This window comes from Panthera tigris, chromosome A2 (assembly GCF_018350195.1).
Source record: "Panthera tigris isolate Pti1 chromosome A2, P.tigris_Pti1_mat1.1, whole genome shotgun sequence".
Lineage (NCBI taxonomy): Eukaryota > Metazoa > Chordata > Mammalia > Carnivora > Felidae > Panthera > Panthera tigris.
In genome coordinates this window covers 52,803,735-52,827,730 of record NC_056661.1, presented here as the reverse complement: position 1 = coordinate 52,827,730, position 23,996 = coordinate 52,803,735, and positions in this window count along the sequence as shown.

Here is a 23,996-nt window from a genome sequence, read left to right as displayed (position 1 = left end):
TGGGCTGAAGCGTGGGGGAAGCTGGCTGCCAGCCTAGGGGCTCCAGAGAGCAGGTCTGGGCAGAGAGAAAGGGAACGGGAATGGAGGGAGGCGTGTCAGCACTTGTCTGCAAGTCACTGGGGAGAGAGAGAGAGACAGAGAGAGGAGAGAGAGAGAGGCACCTGGTACAGGAGGAGCCCGAAGCAACACAAAAGAACCCACGTGCACTTTGGGGACCATACCCAGTTTTCACTACCTTGAAGACCCTCTTTATTATTTCAAAGACTGCTTGATGCCTTAAAAGATTTTGGTCGTTTCTCCCCCTCCCCTCCCCTCCTGCTCTTGTGATCCCATCCTGGACACATGCCACTCCTGTCCTCCACCTTCCTGCTCTGAGGCTCAGCTGGGGTGGCTGGCCCGCCAATCATGTTCATGAATTTCTATTATGTCACCGGCAGCCAATCACAGTGGCTGATTAGTATGTGATAACCAGTGTTACTACCTTGGGTTGACATAATCCTAGCCGAGAGCAAAGAAGCTTGACAGTTTTTGTCAGCAGGCAGAACTTTGTAAACGGCTGTTTGAAAGCCTGCATATTTTTATAAGGCCACTCATAAACCTTCTCCGTGTCTCCACCCCATGCTGACTATTGAGTCATCTGCACACCAGGGTGAAAAACGGATATGCAAAGCCTGCAGCAGACACTGAGAGACCAAGAGAGGCACTTGCTCCTAACTTTGCAGCTCCTGGCTCAGTGTGAGTTCTAGGAGGTGCCCTGAACACACTCTTCTTTACTTAAATTAACTGGAATCAAGCCTTCCTGTCTCAGACCAAATGATGCTTTGCCAAGACTTTGTACCTTATTACCCAAGCTTCTCCTTGCCTGGGCTGTGGGTTCCTTGGGAAGACTGTCTCTAGTATAGGCTCTGTATCTCCCTCCTCCCTGACACAGGGCCTGCAGAGAACTCCAGTGACCCAAATGAGCGTCGGGCTTTGGCGCCTGCCTGGCGTACTGCCTGGCCTTGTAAGAAACAATGGCTGGTGGGTGGGAAGCAGAGTTCTATTTTCCAGCCCAGCCCATAATGAGGACCTGACTCTTCTTGAAGTCTGAAGACATCCTCTGGCTCAGTTAAAAAATCATACTTCCTTTGCTCCATTTTGATTTTCACCACTAACGGGAGAACTTCTGGATAGTCCGGAGTCTACTTGCTCTCATTCTTCCCTTCGTCTAATCCATGAGGCAATAAACCACAGCCCCCCAGACACATTTGTTCCTCCTCTTTTTAGCAATAAAGTTGTATTAGGACACAGCTAGGCTTATACATTTGGGTATTGTCTGTGGCTGCTTTCACGCCTCAAGAGCAGAGTTGAGAGGTTGTGACAAAAATCATATTTCGGCAAGGCTATGTGCTACTTGGCCCTTTACAGAGTTTGCAAACCTCTTAATTCATCTCGCTGGCTGTCCCCAGAGGGATCTCTCAAGCTTCAGATGTGATCATGCCATTCTTCTGCTTCAAAACAAAGACAAACATTTTCAAAACTGACAGAGCATAAGCAGAACTTATTGGTGTGGCTCTACACAACCCGCCCGTGCTACGGTCCATCCCTCCTGTGCACCCTTCACCTCTGCTCTTGCTCGCCTCTGACATCACCAGTCATGCCTTTGTCCACGGTGTGCCTGATGCCTAAAATGACCTTCCACTTTCTCCATCTGCCAAACCTCTGAACATCCTTTCTTTTTTAAAATTTTTTTAACATTTATTCATTTCTGAGAGACAGAGTGCAAGCAAGGGAGGGGCAGAGAGAGACAGGGAGACACAGAATCTGAAGCAGGATCCAGGCTCTGAGCTGTCAGCACAGAGCTCAACATGGGGCTCAAACTCACGAACTGTGAGATCATGACCTGAACTGAAATCAGACGCCTAACTGACAGCCACCCAGGCGCCCCCCTCTGAATATCCTTTAACACTAAATTCAAATGTCACCTCCCCGAAGCCCCCTTCCTACATACCAGCAGAATTAATTGCTCCTTCCTCTATGCTCCCACAGCTCTTTGGACAGATGACTGCCATTGTATTGACCAAATGGGATTGCATGATGTGTTTATGTGTTTGTCTCCACCACTAGGCAGTGAGCTACTAGAGATCGGGGACCTTGTCTCATTGCCTTTCTGCCTCTGACAGGAACGAAGATGAATCATCTAGATGTTACAAGTAAGTCAGAAACAGACCTTTATAAAAGTACCAGGAACCTGACTGTAACGACTTATCTAATGCCATCTCTCATGATTGACTCTCTGGTTTTTTCTCATCTCTGTACTTCCTGGTAGCCAGAATATCATAGGTGCTCAGAAAATGTCTTAATGAGTGAGTTTGTAAGAGTATACAATATATATATATATATATATATATATATATATATATATATATATATATATATATATTTTCCTTCTATTCTAACATCAAAATGCACGAAACATATTGTCACATTCACTTTATCATCAAGTACATTCAGGACTTTTAAAAGTAGTGTACCTCCATCCTGGGCACGTGGGTGGCTCAGTCAGTTAAGCATCTGACTTCGGCTCAGGTCATGAACCCTCACTTGGTGAGCTTGAGCCCCGTGTCGGGCTCTGTGCTGACAGCTCAGAGCCTGGAGCCTGCTTCAGATTCTGTGTCTCCCTCTCTCTCTGCCCCTCTCCCACTTGCACTCTGTCTCTCTCTCTCTCTCTCTCTCTCTCTCTCAAAAATAAATAAACCTTAAAAACAAACCTTAAAAAAAAAGTAGTCTACCTCCATCCAAAGATATGCAAATGGCCAACAAACACATGAAAAGGTGGTCAACCTCATTAGCCGTTAGGACAATGCAAATTAAAACTACAATGAGATACCACTTCCCAGCCACTGGAATGACTATAATAAAAAAGACAGATAATGGCAAGTGTTGATGAGGATGTGGAGTAGTTGGAACCGTGTACATTGCTGGTGGGAATGTGACATGGTATGTAGAATGTTGTAGAAAACAGTTTGACAGTTCCATAAGTTACCAAGTCACACAGCAATTCCACTCCCAAGCATATCCTCCAGAGGAATGAAAACATGCCTCCACACAAAAACATGCACAGCAATATTCATAGCAGCATTATTTATAATACATTTCATAGCAGCACTGCTTAAAATAGCAAAAATGTATACACAATGAAAAGGTCCATTGACTGATGAATGGATAAATAATATGTGGAATATTCCATACCATGAAATATTAGTCAACCTTAAAAACGAATGAAATTCTGATACATACTACAAGATGTATGAACCTTGAAAACATTATGCTAAGAGAAGCCTGCCACAAAATGCCACGTAGTGTATAAACTGCCCTTGTATAGAATGTCCAGAATGAACAAATCCATAGAGACAGAAAGCAGATTAGTGGTGGCCTGGGTTGAGTGCGGATGAGGGTGGGGAGGAGATAAGCAGTAACTGCTAATGGGTAGGGAGTTTCTTTTGGGGGTGATGAAAATGTTATGGAATTAGACAATGGTGATGCTTGTATAGCTCTGTGAATGTACTAACACCATTGAACTGTGCACTTTAAATGGGTTAATTTTATGGTAGTGGATTATATGATATGGGTGTTGTTTTTTTCAAGTACTCTGCATCAAGTGAGAACTAAAATTGGTGAATTCTATCAATTCAACATCCTGGTTGGGAAATTGTACTATAGTTTTGCAAGATGTTAGTTACCACTGGGAGAAACTGGGTAAGAGGTACATGGGATCTCTCTCTCTATTATTTCTTACAAGTGCATGTAAATCTACAATGATCTAAAAGTAAAAAATTAGGGGTGCCTGAGTGGCTCAGTCAGTTAAATGTTGGATTCTTGGTTTCAGCTCGGGTCACGATCTCACGGCTCTGAGATCAAGCCCCACATTGGGCTCCACGCTGAGCATGCTTGGGATTCTCCCTCTTTCTCCGCCCTTCCCCCACTCACGCTTTCTCTGTCTCTCAAAATAAACAAATAAATAAACTTAAAAAACAAAACATATTCTCTACCTCTTTCCTATTTCTCTCCTCTCCAAATAAGAATTTCCTTAATGCTCCTTAAATGATGTTGCTATGGGATGGCATCTTTTACTTGTTAGGAACCACAGGCCTGGCTCACAGACCCTATGAATTTTTCAAAGTGTTGGAGGCAACAAAAATATTAATTAACTCCAAAAAGTGAAAAGAAAACCTAAAACCATTAATGAATGTTTAAATGGCTACCTAATATGATCTTACATAAAATAGTCAGCTGCAACTCAACTCGTTTATTTCTGTATGCCTGTGTGTGTATTATATATCCCTAATATTTAATGTGGGATATGAGAAGGATTCAAAACCAGAGGGGACTTGGTTTTGAATCTTGTCTACCTCTTGTAGCTCTGTGGCTCTGGATAAAATTTTAACTTCTTTGAATCTCACTTTCATTTTCTGTAAAAAGAAAATTGTAGTATCTACTCCATAGAGTTGTTGTGAGGGTTAAAATTACACAAATAACCAATTCATGTAAAGGCTCAGTAGAGTACCTGCCCCAATGTAAGGGCTCAATAAACAGTAGTTATGATGATGATGATAATACCAAGCGTGGCAATGTGTGCGCTGTTGTCTCTGCTGTGTATCTATAGGCGACTGGGCCTGGTGGTAAGAACCCTAAGCCCAGGAGGTTCTCAGGCCCACTCGATAATGGGTTTGTATTTAACCAGAGCCAGAGAAAAGGCCTCTATTGTCAGTTGTGCTAGAGGATCAATAGGAAGAGGAGAACAAAGGCCTGGTTACGTTGGAGGCTCAAACTAATATTATTTTAAATAAAAGCCACAAAAGCTTGTGGGAAAAAACACAGGAGGGGTGAGGCCAGCTAAGGTTTGCACCCTGAGGTCGGCAGGCGGTTGACTGAGTCACAAAGCAGTTCATACAAATCGTGATCTGACACTTTAACTGTATTTTCCTTCCTGAAACTCAGGATATGTATTCTAAAAAAGCTATTTTTTAGAAATGTGTGTGATTTGTGATGTCTTCTATATGAAAAGGTTTGTATATGATTAAATCAAATGTGGCTAGACATCTACTTTTTATTGAAAAGTGTCAGATTATGTGACACGGGCACCTGCCTGGCACACGTGAGCTTTAAGGTTGTGTAAGATTGTGTGACCTTTAGGATAACTGTTTGGAGCATCTCTGCAAACATGCGTCAGGGCCCGGCACCTCGCTCAGCACCAAGTTTGCAAAAGAGTCTGTGTCGTCTGTACACCCGGTACTGTACCTATAAAATGTAACAAACAACAGCAAAACCCACAGGAAAAAAACAGAGAGATCTGTAATAATAAAAATCAGTGATTCTCCAAATGTTTTGTCTTAACAATCAAAGATAAGATTAAAACAAGAACGATAATGAAGGTCATCTTCAAGTTTCTGGCGCTTTTGATGTGTTGTTTTAGAAAAACAATGTGACAGTAGAAATAGCGCTGATATTCTAGGCAATACAAAGATTAGAAATGAAAAGATCTGGGGGCACCTGGGTGGCTCAGTTGGTTAAGCGTCTGACTCCTGATTTCGGCTCAGGTCATGATCCCAACGTTGTGGGGATTGAGCCCCGTGTCAGGCTCTGTGCTGAGCGTGGAGCCTGCTTAAGATATTCTCTCTCTCTCTCTCTCTCTCTCTCTCTCTCTCCCCTCTCCCTCTCCCTCTCCCTCTCCCTCTCCCTCTCCCTCTCCCTCTCCCTCTCTCCCCCACTCCCTCCCTTCCTCCCTCTCTCTCTCTCTTCCTCTGCCCCCTCCCCAAATCATGCCTCCCCCCCTCAAATAAAAGAAAATAAATGAAAAGATCTGGGGTGTGGTACAGGTTCTGACCCTTACCTATTATGTGACTTGGCTAAAGTCACAAATAACCCAGGATCACAGAATTGTATTATTATTTTGTATTGTGTTGTTTCACATTTTAGGTCACAATTAGAGCAAGAAGTAAAAATTCCAGAACAATGAAGGACACCACGGAATGAACTTAATTTACCAATTTTTTTGTGTTCTGTCTTTTAAGAGCTTTAAGAGCTTCAATTCATAGAAGAGAAATCTGTGTCCACATTGGGAGGCAAATGCTCATCAAATAATTGTGCCTGAAGTGCTAGGTAGGGAAGGGTCATGCAGCAAGGGCTGGGCAAGGTGAAAGGCCAGACTCAGGCAACCGGAAACTGCTAGACAGGGAAGGGGTGCAGCAGAGGCACTGGAAAAGTTGAGAGAATCCCCAGAATTCCCAAACACTATGAAGAAAATCAATGCGGAGGCACCTGGCTGTTTCAGTCAGTGGAGCATACAGCTCTTGGTCTCAGGGTGATGGGTTCGAGCCCCATGTTGGGTGTAGAGATTACTTAAAAATAAAATCTTAAAAAAAAAAAAAGGAAAGAAAATCAATGCTAAAACACAGAGCCAAACAAAATCAACAACCAGGAGATGAATCTATTCCGGGTAAAATGGAAATAATAAAGCCACCTGCAGATGACTTTAAGATGATCGTGTCTACAGTCCTCTAAGGGATAGAGGGAGAAACAGCATCTATTATTTGTAAAAGGACAAGACATTAAAAAATAAAAATGGGAAGAAGTGAAAAAGTAGATATGAAAGAGAAGAAAATGCTGAAAATAAAAATAAAACCATTTATAATGAAGTGTTAATAAAAAATAGGGGTGCGTGGGTGGCTCAGCTGGTTGAGCATCTGACTTTTGATTTGGGCTCAAGTTGTGATCCCAGGGTTGTGGGATCAAGCCCCACATTGAGCTCTGCACTGAGTGTGGAGCCTGCTTAAGATTGTCTCCTTCTGCCCCCTCTGCCCTCCCCCCAACTCACATTCTCTCTCTCTCTCTCTCTCTCTCTCTCTCAAAAAACAAACAAACAAAAAGAATAGAAAAGGCAGCTCCTAAATCAGTGGTAGAATACCAGAGGAAATGCTGAGTTGCTTTAAGGACTATAGGTGCCACCAGGGAGGGAACTCCTTAACATGTTTTGGAATGTTATACTCACTAGCTCTTGGGTTGTCAGATAAGGCAGTAGGTTGGCTTCCTGGCTTTGGGGAGAAAAGTAGGCAATTGCTTGCATTACAGGGAAGAAAACAAGCTTTGTTTGACAAGGAAGTTATTTCCTTAAATTGAAAAGCTTCCTGAGAGGACAGCAACTTACCCATCCAGAATGACTATAATTGCGTGTTCTGGAAATATTATTATTGGATCCGTCATCTTTTTAATTTTTTAATGTTTATTTATTTTTGAGAGAGAGAGAGAGAGAGACAGAGAATGAGCAGGGGAGGGGCAGAGAAAGAGGGAGACACAGACTCCAAAACATGTTCCAGGCTCTGGGCTGTCAGCACAGAGCCTGATGAGGGGCTCAAACTCATGAACGGTGAGATCATGACCTGAGCTGAAGGCAGACATTTAACCGACTGCAGGCAGCTTGGACTGTGCTATCTCTTGCCCTCCAGATCCTGTTTTTTCCTTCCTGTGCAGATCTTATTCCTACACAACCTTTAGACCTCAGGTATCAATTCTGCGGAGAAGCAGACTGGGTTGGGGCCTTTGTTGTATGCTCCCATAGTTCTCTGTACACTGCCTTTAATAAACTCTAGTAAACTCTAGTTGCTTCTTAAATATCTTTCTTCCCAACTACACTCAGACCCTAACCAACTGGGACTATATCATTCTTTTTTTTTTTTAATGTTTGTTTATTTTGAGAAAGAAAGAGCACACCGTGAACGTGAGCAGGGGAAGGGAAGAAAGAGAGAGAGGGAGAGAGAACCCCAAGCAGGCTCCAAGCGGTCAGCACATGGGGTTCGATCTCATGATACCACGAGATCATAACCTGGGCCAAAATCAAGAGCCTGGCGCTTAACTGATTGAGCCACCCAGGTGTCCCAGGACTGTATCATTTTTATTCACTAACATGTCCAGAGAACCTACTCAGTGACTAGACATATGAGACACTCTCAGTGAATACATGTTCTCTGCATGAATGATTTGCACACTACCCTTAAGTGGTGACATACCCAGTGATTGAAGGGAAGTGACACAGAATTGCTTCTAAATCGCAGAATCAGAGCAAAGATTAAATGACCCCGTGATTTACTTCTACGTGACTTTTAGACAGAGAGCTCCTGATGGTCTGAAGAATAGGTTAAAAAGCATTGTCATTTTGCTGCCTGTAGCCGGCAGTTAATCAAACCCCAGTGGGGCCCGATTCCCCTGCGGGGAATAAACAAGGTGACATCATGGTGACACACTCCCGAGGGATTGTGCAAGTTGTCAGCTGTGCAAGTTGCTGGTTGGAAGAGGCTGTCCTTGCTGTCTTGGGCCGCTAATCATCTTTGGAAGGCTTATGATTCCGTGGGTCTCCAGAGATAGGTGACAAACTTGTGACCCTCAGGATCCAGCCTGTCCCTCTGGGATGGTGCCCTCCACTGCACATGCAGAGACCAGGGGAACAGTGCCTCTGCTCACTGGTTTTCAAACCTGCATACACTCAGGACTTCCCCTCCCTTGAATTTCAATGTAACAGCTTACATCCTTTTAACAAACCTTCGTTGTTTGTCAGACTTTCCCACTTTCTCTCTGTCATTTGATCATGGATCTTATATTCATTGAAGAAAGAAGATAGTTTAAAATTGCAGTATTCTGTGACATACTTTATATATACAAACAGACTCAGTTTCCTGATCTGGGCAAGTATTTTAACCTCCTTATGCTTTATTTCTTCTCTGTGAAGTGGAATAGCAATAATGACTTCATAGGATGCATGCCAAGGTTAATTAAATTAATACATATACAGAGCTATAACCATAACCAGCACACAGGTAATCACTAAATGTTTAGCCATTTCTATTACTATTGTTATATTTCATGAAAGGAAATGTGGTCTATTTGAAAGAACATGGGCTCTGACGTCCCGAAAATTGGATTTCTATCTTGGATCTATCAGTTACTGGCTGTGTGACTTCAGCGTAGGTATTTAATTTCTTGGAGCCTCGGTTTGGTCACTTATAGGATAGTGATTAATACTACCAACCCCCGAAGAGTCTTTGTGAATATGAACCAAGAAACTAGCTGGAAAATGCCCAACGAAGGCCAGGCACAGGGCGGACGCCCAGTAAATGATCGCTCCTGCCTATGACTCCGCATGGAAAATGCATCACTTTCAATACATAATAAATGAGAATTGCATTGACGCTGACCAGTAAGAAGAAGTCAAGGAAGAAGGGAAAGGCAGTGCTGTCAGATACTGCTGGTAGCATCCTACAAATAGTAGCTCTCCAATGACTCTGAAATTAAAACCAACGTCTTTTGAGTATCTCAAGGGCAAGAAAGAGATTTAACATTTACTGAGTACCTCCTTTGTGCCAGGCACTTAAAAAATTTTTTTTAACATTTATTTATTTTTGAGAGACAGCACGAATGGAGAAGGGACAGAGACAGAGACACAGAATCTGAAACAGGCATCAGGTTCCAAACTGTCAGCACAGAGCCCGATGCGGGGATGGAACCCACAAACCTCAGGATCATAACCTGAGCCAAAGTCGGGTGCTTAACTGAGCCACTCAGGCACCCCTACTTGGTGCCAGGCACTTTATATAAGTCCATTTGAGCCTCAGAAAGACCTGTGAGGAAGGGATTATCACTCTATTTTGCTAATAATAAGACAGAATGGTTGCTAAGGTCTCAGTGAGTAAGCCGTAAAGCTGGAGTTCTAATCCAGGACCATGTGATGCCCAACATGGCCTTCTCCCCTCCCCCCCCATTATAAAATACTCAAACATCTAATGTCCATCATAAGGACAGATAGATAGTAGCCAGGAGATGGGCAAGGGAGTGTGTTTTATGCAGGTGGTGAGAACAGTGTGGCATATTAGAGAAGCATGAGCAAGCAAATGCTTTACAGGAATGGAGGCATCCTCCCAGGGAAGGTGAGAGAGGAGGAGTCAGGAGAGGTGTATGGGAGGACGGCAGGTCATGAGGGTCTTTTGCAGCACCAGATCCCTTCACAGTGACAGAAGGGGCACATCATCAAGCAGCCTTACCACGGGCCATTGAGTACACATTGGTCGCAAGCACATGGGAAATGATCCTTGTCTTCAAGTTCAAGCTCAACATTCGCACCTGTTTCCTGAGTGCTCAAAGTGCTGAGCGCTGGTTCTCCTCGTCTCAGTTCGTTTTCGCAGCTCCTCCACAGGAATGTGTCCTCTGACATGGGTGCTTGGACCCCTGTGCAATCCCCTCACGACCCCTGGTCCCTTAGCCCTTTCACATTCCCTCTCCAGGAGCCCACTCTTCCTAGTTTCTGCCTGGAGCCTCAGGATGGAACAGTGAGTTGCCTTGGAGCCGTAGGTCATGTCAGGGAGGTGCCTGCCAGTTCCAGACTTTCCACAAAACCATGAGAACGCCCCTCTCTGCCTATCTTTGATGTCCACATGTTGTTATGCTTACTCCTCTCCTCTCTTTCTCTTCCCTCAATCCCTTTCCCAAGGTTTCCTTTTGTTATCCCAACCGAGGCATCTGCCAAGGCCTGGAAGGACAGTGTGGGGGAGGAAGGCAAAGAAAGTGGATCCCACCACCCCACGAGCAGTCAGACTTCCCCAATTGCATCCGGGGCAGACTCATGTGTTAGCAGGTTCACCCTGGCGGTCAGTGTGAAGAGCACATTTAAGAAGACCGCCGGGAGAGGGACTCATTAGGGGGCTGTTGCAGCCATCTATGGAAGAAGAGCTGTGGTCCTCCAGTTTAGCACTGCCATCTGGATTAGGCAGGATAGTGAGGGAAAAAGACATGAAAAATATTTTGGAAGTTAAAAAAAAAATTGGTAATTGATCGGCTGGAGGACGGGTGGGAGAGGGAGGGACTCTGAGTGAAACTCAAGTTTCTAGGTTGGGTGTCTGGGTAGCAGCAGTTAGTCATCGCCTGGGCTGGAGAGACAGCACGTGGAGCGGATAGAAGAGGGTGCTGCAGGATGGCTTTGCACAAGTCAGAGGAGCCTGTGGGACAGACAGATGGAGGGTCCAGCCTGTGTTTGATACAAGAGTCCAAGGCCCAGGGTCCCCACCCACCCAGGTAGAATGAGAGCAGGGGCCAACGAAAGAAGCTGGGAGAATAGTAACACACAAGGCTCAGGTAGAGAAAAGGCAGTTCAGAAAACAACCATAGAGACATGCAGGAAATATATGAGGAGAACCTGAGGCTTCCCAGTGTGTTGAGAATAAATCTGAATTCCTTACTGCTGCCCACAGACCCCAGAGAGATCCTGCGCTGTCCACTTAACCTCCTTGTCTTTTGCACTCCCTTCCTTGGATCAGACACTTGACCTTCCTCTTTATTTGGGTGTGTTAAGTACATTCCTGTTTTAGGTCTGCTCCTTCTGACATTCACCACCTTCTAAGGCAGTCTTAAAAGAATTTTTTTTACTAAGGTGTGATTAACATGTAAAAAGCTTTACAGACTTAGTGTGTACAACTCAGTGAGTTTGGGGATAAGTGTACATCTGTGACCATTGCCACCATCAAAGCCATAAATATATTCATCACCTCCCGAAGCTTCCTCTGCTTCCCTTTATTATTTTTGTTTGTGGTAAGAGCACCTAATATAAGATCTATCCTCTTACGTCCAGATGGCTAACAGGCACATGAAAAGATGCTCAATATTACTCATCGTCAGGGAAATACAAATCAAAACCATGATGAGATACCACCTCACACCTGTCAGAATGGTTAAAATTAATGACATGGGGAATAACAGATGTTGGCGAGGATGAAGAGAAAGGGGAACCCTCTTGGACTGTTGGTGGGAATGCAAACTGGTGCAGCCAGTCTGGAAAACAGTGTAGGGGTTCCTCAAAAAGTTAAAAAATAGAACTACCCTATGACCCAGCAATTGGACTATTAGATATTTACCCAAAGGATACAAAAATACAGATTCAAACGGGCACAAACACCCTGATGTTTATAGCAGCACTATCAACAATAGTCAAACTATGGAAAGAGCCCAAATGTCTATTAACTGTTGAATGGATAAAGAAGATGTGGTATACATGTACAATGGAATATTATTCAGCCTTCAAAAAGAATGGAACCTTGGCACTTGCAACAATGTGGATGGAACTAGAGTATATTATGCTAAGCGAAATAAGTCAGAGAAAGACAAATATGTGATTTCACTCATATGTGGAATTTAAGAAACAAAACAGATGAACATACAGAAAGGGAAAAAGAGAGAGAGAGAGGGAAACAAACCATAAAAGAGTTTTAATGATGGAGAACAAAGTCAGAGTATGGAGAGAGGTGGGCAGGGGATGGGTTAAATGGGTGATGGGCATTAAGGAGGGCACCTGTTGTGATGAGCACTGGGTGTTATATGTAAGTGATGAATCATTCAATTCTACTTCTGAAGCCAATATTACACTATATGTTAACTAACTAGAATTTAAATAAATTTTTTTTAAAAAAGAAATAGAATATTAATAGTACCTTTGATGCCACTGTGTGCTTTCATTGGCTGCATGCTCCTCTTCCCTGTCCAAATGTAAGTGTGCCCTGAAGGTTGTATCATTAGTTTATTTGTTTTTACTTATATACTACAGGTCTGTATATATGCATATTCATACATACATAAAATCCATAAGCTGTATATTATTTACTTTTACTTATTTTTGGCCTATATAAAAATTAAATCATTCAGGGAGCATGTGGGTGGCTCAGTCTGTTAAGCGTCTGACTTCAGCTCAGGTCATGATCTCACAATTTGTGAGTTTGAGCCCTGCATTGGTCTTTTTTGCTGTCACCATGGATCCTGCTTCAGATCCTCTGTCCCCACCCCTTCTGTCCCTCTCCCACTCTCTCTCTCTCAAAAATAAAAAAATCTTGAAAAAAATGAAATGAGTCAGTGGGTACTCTTCAAAAAAAAATCTATCCCTTAGCAAATTTTAAGTACACGCTATAGTACTGTTAGCTATAGGCACTATGCTGTATGGTAGGTCTCCAGAAATTATTGATCTTGCATAAGTGAAAACTTTGTACTCTCTGACCATCACTTCTGCCATTTCGTCCTCTCCCAGCCCCTGGCAACCACCACTCCAGTCTCTCCTTGTATTAGTTTGATTCTTTTTGATTCCCTATATCAATGGACTTATGCAGTATTTGTCTTCCTACATCTAGCTTATTTCATGTATTATAATGTCCTCCAGGTCCATCCACATTGGCACGAATGGCAGGATTTCCTTCTTTTTAAAGACTGAATAACATTCTATCATTTATATATATCACATTTTCTTTATCCATTCACCTGTCGATAGACATTTAGGTTGCCTCCATATCCTGGCTCCTATGAATAATGTAGGGCAGCCATTTTTGACCATCCTAATGCAAATCTTTATTCCTATCACTTCCTCTTGATTTATTTCCTCTATAGCTCAAAGCACTGTCTGAAATCTTTGGAACATTTACTTGTTCATTTGCCTTTCTCCACATCCCCCACTAAAATAGAAGCTCCATAAGGACAATGAGCTTGTCTGCCATGTCTTAGCACCTACCTGAGTGTCTGGCACCTAGTACACACTCAATAAATTTCTGCAGAATGAATGAATGGACCAGAAGAGGGTGATGCCACAGGAGCCCAGGACAGTGGTTCTCAATCAGGACTGTTTGCATCCAAGTCACCCACGAAGCCTTGTAAATATACAGATGCCCGCCCCTTGTGCTAACCCCATACCCACAGAACTTGAATCCCTGAGCATTGATAAGCATAAAATTCTCCACTTTGATGTACTCCGGTGAAAGCCAGGCTTGCGAACCTTTACAGTGAGGAATTTCAAGAAGGATCAACAGTGGCAAAGTCTACAAGGAGTTTCAGTGAGCAAAGGACTGAACAACATTCAGACTTGATGTGCCTTGGGGTTAAGCCAGTCAGTTCAAAGTGTAGAGGAAGCTGCTCAGGAGGAAATGTGCCGATTGCCTTCTAGGACCTACTTACCTATGCTGTCCTGATTGTCCTTTGGGGGATTCATTCTTCCCTGTTCTTGACCATGTGGTTTGGTGGGTGTGACCCCACTAGAGCAAGGGCTTGCTGGTCACAGTGATGTGCTGCCTCCTGCAGCATTTGACTCAGGGCTCAACATATGACCAGATCACAGCCAAGTATGTCTAAGAAGATGCTTGCTTTTAGGCTTCTGAGTAAAAGTCTGTTCTGGAAACTCCTAGAAGAGACTCTTCCTCTTCCTCTGGATGTTGTGATATAAGAGTATACAACTCGGACCTGCAGTAGCCATTTTACTACTGCCAAATAGAATGTGGAGGCTGCAGATAAAACAGGTCCACAGAGAGAGAGCTGAGGAAGAGTGTAACTGGAGCCTCAGTGACAGGTGGGCTCTCTGGAAACAAGCCCCGTCTGGAGCCAGTTCCCTCTGAACGCTTCAGTTACAAGAGCAAATAAATTCTTCTCATGGGTGAAAAAGAGTCCTGACCAGTACGACTATTATGTCAGCCTGTGCATCTGGTGAGTTCAGAGTGAACTGGCTTTAGTTTGTTTATGTTCAGACTCGGCAATAGATTTTATTGAAGTAGGATGTCAATCCAAGCCACAAGTCTTTAGTCATCAGAATGATGTGAGTGATCAGGACATCTGTTACAACTGGTCGATATTTTCAGAGGGTTAGAACATAGGTCTAAAAGGGTTGGAAGCCTACTGTGGACTTGATTCTGGAAAGGAGATCTTTTACAACTGCTTCGATACAGAGACAGCTTTTTAGAAATAGACATTCCCTGAAGTCTTTGTTCACGTGGGCACAAACTGTTGCCAAGATGTTCTAGTATCCAATATGGCCACAGTAGTCTTAAAAGCCAAAGTCAATTTGGGGCCCCTGGGTGGCTTAGTCAGTTAAACATCTGACTTTGGCTCAGGTTACAGTCTCACAGTTCGTGAGTTCAAGCCCCACTTCGGGTGAGCACGAGCTCCACTTTGTGTAAAAACACAAGCCCTGCTTTGGGTGAACCCCCCTTCTCTCTCTGTCTCTGTGTGCCCCCCGCTCACTTGTGCCTCCTCTCTCTCTCAAAAAAAAAACAAAAAAAACAGCCGCAACAACAAAAAACCCAAAGTCAATTCTTGCCATCCTCAGAAACCAAACTTAAACAAGCAGATCCAGCAGATCTCAAGTTACTTTGGGTGTGAATGAATACCCTACCTTGCTTCATATCTCAATTCTGTACATCCATTTTGGGTTGTATGTTTATGTGTTTATGCTTTGATTCATAGCACTTCTCATGTTATGGAATTAGTTTGTGTTGAACACAACTGTAAATAGAAAGACCTAAATGGCTGAAAGAGAAAAAACTGCCAACAGATCCTGATCAACTGTAGGAACCAATGGACTAGCTAGTCCATTGTGGCTGCGTCTTACCTATGTAGGTTGGAGTTACAGAGAATTCAGGGTCCCTCCTGGGGACCCTAGTCATTGTAAAGCAAAGGAAACAGGTTTGGGTGGTCAGGACTCAAGGTATATGAATATAGGATTCTGGTTTCCAGGTGTGTCATCAAAAGAGTATGAGGTTCAAGTCCTAGTTCAATTGCTTATTGGCTGTGTGACAAGTAAGTTATTTAGCAAATCTGAGCCTCTTTCCTCAATTCTAAGCATGGGTGAAATGAAATTTGCTTCCTAGGGTGTTAAGGGTCAAATGATAATATATGTGTGAAAGTGCCAAGCAGGACCCACCACCACAAGCGCTCATTGTAATATCAAAATAATTGCCATCAGTTCAAATCTCATGCTTTCCACTGTACCATCCAGATGACTCCTCTGATAACTCCCACTGAGAGAACTCTCAAAAAAAATGTCAATCTCTATTTCTTTTCTTTCTCATTTTACTATTGCAAATAAAAGTACAAAAAACTTAACATTACTATGAGACACTCTAATTACTTTAAGGCTGAAGAGTTGGGATCTAGTGTTTGATATGTAAATACTGTGTCCCACTAACATTTTTAAACTTTATTGAAGTATCATCTACATCTATTTCAAGTGTATGGCTCAAGGACTTTTGACAAATGCATACACCTATGAAACCAGCAATCAAGATACAAACTATTTCCGCCACTCCAGAAAGTTCCCTCATGCCTCTTTGCAGTCATTCCCTCTGGCCTTATCCCTGGTAACCACTGAACTCGTTTCTATCACCATATATTAGATTTGTCTTTCTGGAATTTCATGTAGATGAAATCATACAGTATTTAGTCTTTTATATCTTGGGCTTTCTCAGCGTAACGTTTTGAGATTCTTCTATGTTGTTACACGTATTAGTGGTTCATTCTGTTTGTTGCTGAGGAGTATTCCGTTGTATGGATATATTACAATTTGTTTTATATTTATTTACCTGTTGCTGGACATTTAACTTGCGTATGGTCTTTGACTATTATAATCAAAGCTGTTCTGACATTGTGTACAAGTCTTTGTAACATTTCATTTCTCGGGTATATATCTGGCTTTAGTTAGAATTGCAGGATCACATGATAAGTGCATGTTTACATTTTTAGATGTTTATAAAAAGGGTTAAACAGCGTATGAGAACTCTAATTGCTTTATATCTTTGCCAGCGTCTGATGATGTTTCAGCCATTCTAGTGGATATAAAGTGGTTAACTCATCGTAGTTTGTTACTCCTTATGGGGCGCCTGGGTGGCTCAGTCAGTTAAGCGCCTGACTCTTGGTTGTGGCTCAGGTCATGATCTCATGGCTCATGAGTATGAGCCCCAAGTCGGGCTCTGCACCGATAGTGTGGAGCCTGCTTGGGATTCTCTCTCTCCCTCTGCCCCTCCCTGACTCTTACGTCTGTGTGTGTGTGTGTGTGTGTGTGTGTGCGCGCGCGCACATGTGTGTCTTTAAAAAAAAAAGACAAACAAAATTTATATCTGAACCATTTTTTAAGTGTAAAGTTTTGTGGCATTAAGTACATTCATACTGTTGTGCACCATCACCACAATCCATCTTCAGAATACTTTTCATCTTGCAAAAATGAAACTCTTTCCCCATTAAACAATAACTCCCATTCCCTGGCAACCATGATTCTACTTTCGGTCTCTAAGAATTTGACTGCTCTAACTACCTCAAGCAGGTGAAATCATATAATATCTGTCTCTTTTTTAATGCTTATTTACTTATTTTGAAGGGGGGGAGGGGCAGAGAGAGAGGGAGAGAGAGAATCCCAAGCAGACTCTGCACTGTCAGTGCAGAGCTCAATGGGGCTGAAGTTGGATGCTTAACTGACTGAGCCACCTGAGCACCCTGGTATCTGTATTTTTGTGCTGGTTTATTTCACTTAGCATAGGGTCCTCAGGTTTCATCCACGTAGCATGTGTTAGAATTTCCTTCCTTTTTAAGTCTGATAATATTTCTTTGTATGCATACACCACATTGTGCTTGTCCATTCATCCTCCATGGACACTTAAGTTGCTTCCTTCTATCTTCTGGCTGCTGTGAATATTGCTGCTATAAACATGGGTGTACAAACATCTCTTTAAGACCCTCCTTTTAATTTGGGGGGATATATTACTGAACGTGGGATCTTTGGATCATATGATTGTTCTATCTTTAATTTTTGGAGGATGGGGCACCTGGGTGGCTCAGTCGGTTGAGCGTCCGACTTCAGCCAGGTCATGATCTCGTGGTCTGTGAGTTCGAGCCCTGCATCAGGCTCTGTGCTGGCAGCTCAGAGCCTGGAACCTGCTTTTGATTCTGTGTCTCCCTCACTCTCTGCCCCTCCCCTGCTTGCGCTCTGTCTCTCTCTGTCAAAAATAAATAAACATTTAAAAAAAAGTTTTAATTTTTGGAGGAAGCACCATATTGTTTTCCACAGGGGCTGTCCCACCTCACATTCTCACCAACAGTGCACAAGGGTTCCAGTTTCTCCACATTCTTTCCAACACTTGTGGTTTTCTGGGGGTGTTGTTGTTGTTGTTGTTTGGTAGCAGCCATCCTATTGAGTGTGACGTGGTAGTTCACTGTGGTTTTGATTTGCATCTCCTTAATTATTAGTGATGTTGAACATCTTTTCATGTGTTTATTGGCCATTTATGTATCTTCTTTAGAAAGATACCTATGCAAGTGTCTTGCCCATTTTTAAATTGGATTGTTCTAAACTGTTCTTCTCTTAGTAATGTTACTCCATTTTATAGATAATGAAACTCTAGCTCAGAGTGGTGAAGTGACCATGACAGTACTGGTCACAGGCGTTGTTTTTACGTCATCAAAGATAAAGATAAGCAATCATTTGAATATTGGTTGAGCAAATCCTAAGGGCAGTAGGAGTGTGATAGAGGTTAGGGATGTGGGCATGGTTCTGAGAGGAACAGATAAGTAAACAATGTTAATACAGTATGAGAAGTGCCATAAACGGGGAAGTACATGAAGCCAGTATATTTGGGAAACTGGAAGTGGCATGTGTGGGATAGCTGGGGCACTTGGTGTAAGAAGTGGCTGGCCAGAGAAGAGGCTAGAGAAGGAGGTTGGTTGGAGTTCTTAGTTGCAAACAATAGAATCTACCTAACCTTATTTAAGCAGAAAATAAATTTTTAAAAGAGTATTAGGTAGTTTGCCTCTCCATGAGGGGCATAGAGGGGGGCTGGGAGGCCAAGGGACCAGGGAAAAAATGCCCAAACCACCTCACAGGAGTTTCACCAAAGACACCACTGCCACCCCCATTACTGATATAGTCACTGCTGCTCACTGGCTGCAGTGATATGGACACCCAGACCTCTTTAATTGCTGCCCTCCAAAAGCTGATTTCCACTTCTCTTATCCTAAAAGTCTCTGGAGTACCTGGGTCCTCACACAGCCCACATGTGAACAAAATCTCATATGTGTCTGATGGATGGAGCCTAAGTACCTCAGATATAACTTGGGAAAAGGAGTCTTTCTGGCTTCTGTCTTCAGTAGTCAGGACTTATAAGGCAGGGAACACTTCAATCTTAGGAAGGGGTTCAAAAAGTAGTGGGCATGTTCACACACGAAGTTGTACAGGAATGTTCATAGGCATCTTTACTTGTGATAACCCCAAACTGGAAATAGCCCAGCTGTCCCTCAGTGGGGGAATGGTTAAACTGGTATTCATCACTCAGTGGTGAAAGGAAGGGAAAGATTGATACACAAAACAACTTAGGTAGCTCTCTGGAGGATTATGCCAAGGGAAAAAAGCCAGTCTCCAAAAGTGGTACACTGTGTTAGTCCATCTCTAGAACAGTTTCTTTATATATTTTTTAATTTTTTAATATGTATTTATTTTTGAGAGAGAGAGAGTGCACATGAACATGAGTGGGAGAGGGGCAGAGAAAGAGGGGGACAGAGGATCTGATCTGAAGCGGGCTCCATGCTGACAGCAGAGAGCCCAGTGTGGGGCTCAAACTACAAACCATGAAATCATGACCTGACCTGAAGTCAGACTTTCAACCGACGTGAGTCACTCAGGCACCCCTTTTCTAGAACATTTTAAAATGACAAAATTTTACTCTCTCTCAAAAAACAAAAACAAAACAAAACGGGTACCTGGGTGGCTCAGTCACTTGAGCGTCTGACTCTTGGTTTGGGCTCAGATTGTGATCCCCAGGGTCATGGGATTGAGCCTCTCCTTGTGGCTCTGTGCTGAGCATGGAGCCTGCTTGGGATCCTCTCTCTTCTCTCTCTGCCCCTCCCTGCTATCTCTCTCTCTCTCTCTCTCTCTCTCTCTCTCTCAAAAATAAAGAAAGAAACTTAAAAAGTAAATAAAATGGCAAAATTTTAGAAATGGGGAATAGATTGGCGGTTGCCGAGGGTCTGGGATAGGGGGAGAGGGCACAGTGTGGGGGAGGTAAGTGCGGGGATAAAAGGATCCTCATGGTCATGGAAATATTCTGTGTCTTGACTGTGGAGGTGGATATGTGGATACCTACACATGATAAAATGGTAAAGAATTAAACACACACAAGTGAGTACAGGCAAAAAGTGGGGAGTGAATCAGAGTGGTGGACTGCATCAATGTCAATTTTCTGGTTACAATGTTGTACCGTATAATTTGCGTTGGAGAAAAACCAGCAAAGGCGCATGAGATCTCTCTGTATTATTTATTACAATCACATAGGAATCCACAGTTATCACCACAGAAATTTTTAAAAGTGAAAAATCAAATAACACTAGGGACTTCAGACTTTAAGAGCTGTGGGGAACTGTTGAAGGATTTGAAGCAGGAGTGACGCATGGCTTCATTTAGCACCCATGCTCTGTCCAATGGTAGGATAATGTTATCCTGCTTTAAGTTGCAACTGTGACATTTAAAAAATTTTTTCTTAACATTTATTTTTTGAGAGACAGAGAGAGCATGAGCCGGGGAGGGGCAGAGAGATAGAGGGAGACACAGAATCCGCTCCAGGCTCTGAGCTGCCAGCACAGAGCCCGATGCGGGGCTCGAACTCACAAGCCGTGAGATCATGACCTGAGCCGAAGTCGGATGCTTAATCAACTGAGCCACCCAGGCGCCCCTAAAACTGTGACATTTTAATTTAAAATAAAATTTAAAAGACTTTTCTTTATTTTTAAACTGATGTGGTTTCCCAGTGTCCAGAAAGGCAACTGTAGGCCCAATATGCAAGCTCTGGTTCCTTCTGCAACAGACATAATAAGGATTTGTTCTTTCCTTCCTTCCTCAAGCATTTATTAAGCATCTGCTATGGGTCAGGCTCTGTGCCAGGCACATAGATTCAGCAATGAGTAAGACGGTCCTGCCTTTGAGACACCATGTTGTTAGACTCAGGGAGAAAAGTGGCTCCAACAAGAAAGGGATTTACAAAAAGAAAGAAAGAAAGAAAGAAAGAAAGAAAGAAAGAAAGAAAGAAAGAAAGAAAGAAAGAAAGAAAGGAGGGAAGGAGGAAGGAAAGAAAGAAAGAAAGGAGGGAGGGAGGGAGGAAGGAAGGAAGGAAAGAAAGAAAGAAAGAAAGAAAGAAAGAAAGAAAGAAAGAAAAGGATTTATTTGAATATCGTGTGAACTGAAGCCAGGGGACAAAGGTCCAGGGACTGTGCAGTGGCCTCACAATGTCACCAACGTCCAGGCTGCTGCTATGTTTTTTTCTCTGTCATCCTTAGCATGCATCTCCCAGCCTCAAGCTTACCCATGGCTGCAAGCTGGGCAATGCAGCCTGGCTGGTATAAGCAGGAAGGGAGAGCAGCAGACTGCCTGTCAGCCCAATCATCAAGCACCCCCAAAGCCCATCAGCCTCTGTTTGCATCTCATTGACAACTCCTATTGGCAAGGGAGCTGGGAAATCCACGCTTTCTTGTTGGGACAAGGGGAAAATGGAAAATGGTAACTAGCCTTCTCAGGAACTAATTAGAGACAATACAGTGTGACAACCACCTGTGTGTGTAATAGAAATGTGACATAAAGGCTGCAGAGCCACACTTCCAGCCTTGAAGCAATCAGGGGAAGCTGCACAGAGGATGAGACTTTTTGAAGAAATGCCCAGTGGAGGGACCGCACTGCATGTACCGAGGCATCAGAGGGCCTGTCACGTTTAAGACGGAAAGTAGGGGCACATGGGTGGTTCAGTCGGTTGGGTGTCCAACTCTTGATTTCGGCTCCGGTCACGATCTCATGGTTTGTGAGATGGAGCCCTGCATTGGGCTCTGCACTGATAGCGTGGAGCCTGCTTGAGATTCTCTCTCTCTCTCTGTCTCTCTGTCTCTCTCTGTCTCTCTGTCTCTCTCTCTCTCAAAATAAATAAATAAACATTTTTTTTTAAAAAGACAGAGAGTGAAGTCTGATGGTGCTAGAGCATAAGGTATTTTCAGGAGTGTTAGGAAAAGAGGCTAGGAAAGTAGCCTGGGACCAGAACAGGAAGAGCCGTGAATGTTGTGCTAAGGAAGTTTGGACTTGGTCCTATAAAGCAGTAGTTTTTAAACTTTAGCTTGTTTCGAGATCACCCAAGGGGCTTGTTGAAATACCGATTCCTGGGCCACACCACCAGAGTTTCAGCAGGAGTATGTCTGGGGTGGGGCCTGAGAATTTGCATTTACTTTTCTAACAAATCCCTGTTGATCAGGGGACCCAATGAACCACAGGTATAAACAACAGGAAATGGACAGTTTCTAAGTAGGGGAATGATGTGATCAGGTTTTTTGTTTATTTCTTTGTTTTTTGTGTTTTTTTTTTTAATGATCATCAGTGAAATTAACCTGGAATGAGTAATTTCCTGCAGAGTGTAAATCTCGCAGACACAACAACTCCCCATGAACAGGGCCCTAAAAGGTAGGCAGATGTCCCTAGGGGCCTCACACTGCTCAGCACAGGTGCTTTTAAAAGCAAAGGGTAACTAACATGTTGAGAGGATCTGAGCTAGGTCTGTCTCTGGGACCAACTGGTATGAACTGGGGCAAATATTCCAATTTGAATGTCAGGACACCTATAACAACGAGTATCATTCATGATTGTTACACAATCATCTTGTTTAACACAACTGTCCTGAAAGATAGGTATTATTGTTCCGTTTTACAGGTAAGAAAATTAAGGCTCAGATTACAACTTGCTCACAATTCCAAGACTATTAAAGGATTCAGAACCAGAATTTCTTTTCTTTAACTCAAAGCTTATACTCCTTGACTACCTTGCCATGGGATTTCTGAAACTTAGGTTTGCAAATGTATTCTTGGGAATTGATGAGAATTTTGTATGAGAATTTTAAAAATTTAGTATTCTTGAGGTTAACCTTTAAAACATTGATATAAGCAAATATTGGGTTATTTGGAGGATCCTTCTAGCTGATTGAGCCCCTGCATTTGTGGTTACGTTTGCAATGGCATTATGGCCAAGTAGAATAATTTTAATGGTTCCAGCCAAAGAACCAAAGAACATCAGCAGTCTTCATTAGCAAATGGTGCACCCATAAAAAAAAAAAAAAAAAAAGAGCAAATGACTTCAAGCTATATGAATGAAGTGCTCACAGTGGTTTGAATGGAGAAAAGAGGTAGAATTAAGTCATCAAGTGGCCCATGGTAGTAACAAAATGAGAACACATGAGCCCAGATCAGTCAGTTCCATTTTCACATTACTAACAGCCATTTAGTTTCATAAAACAGCACCATCTGTCATATTAGGTCAATGCTGTTAATTTCAGCATTGGTGATTTTGCGGCATTGCTTGTATTTACCTTGCTAATGTGTTTGTGTTCTCTAGTTGCTTAAGAACTAGCTCCAAACCTCCTCTAAGGAGTTTATGCTTGGTTTTATGGTGTACATATTTGAGTGACATGAGAGCAAAAATAATGCACATCAACTCTGGGTGTCCAGAATTTTTGTTCTTTATTGGGGTCTGCAAATTATTTAATATTAAGCCAGGGCTCTAGCTTACAGTGAACAGAAATGGTCTCTGGTAATATAAGCAGAAACGGAGTATACCAAGTGAGGTATTGGGTGGCTGAAAACCAGGTGGGACAGACTCAGAACGTGGTAAAAGCCAAAGAGGGTGGGCAGGTCTTCCTTGAGACAGTGGGGCCAAAAGCACCTCTGACTCTTCCAGCAGCGGATTCACCACTTTGCCTGGGCACTACCATTCCAGGACTCGTGACATTGCCACCCACCAAGATCCCCCATGTTCCCCAGGAACATCCAGTTGGCTGAGCCTAGACCCCACCCTGGCATCTGCTAACCTCCTGGCTGCCAGGGAGGGGCCAAGGGGCACCCTTTGACTTCCATAGTCCCAGCCAACGTAGATTTCCCCCAAATAGGAGGGACCTCTAGATGCTGGGGAGCCAAAACCTAGTCGATAGCCACAACCCACATTTTCCTATAAAAAAGAGAAAATGGGACCAATTCCAGGGATGTCAGCATTAACTAAGACGACCTCATGAACATCAACTGTAGAGCCCTGCCCACACGTTTGTGGTCACTGCTGAGCACTGTCCAGCGAGTCCCTCCATGATTAAAAGCAGTTCCGAAAGGCCCAGACTCCACCA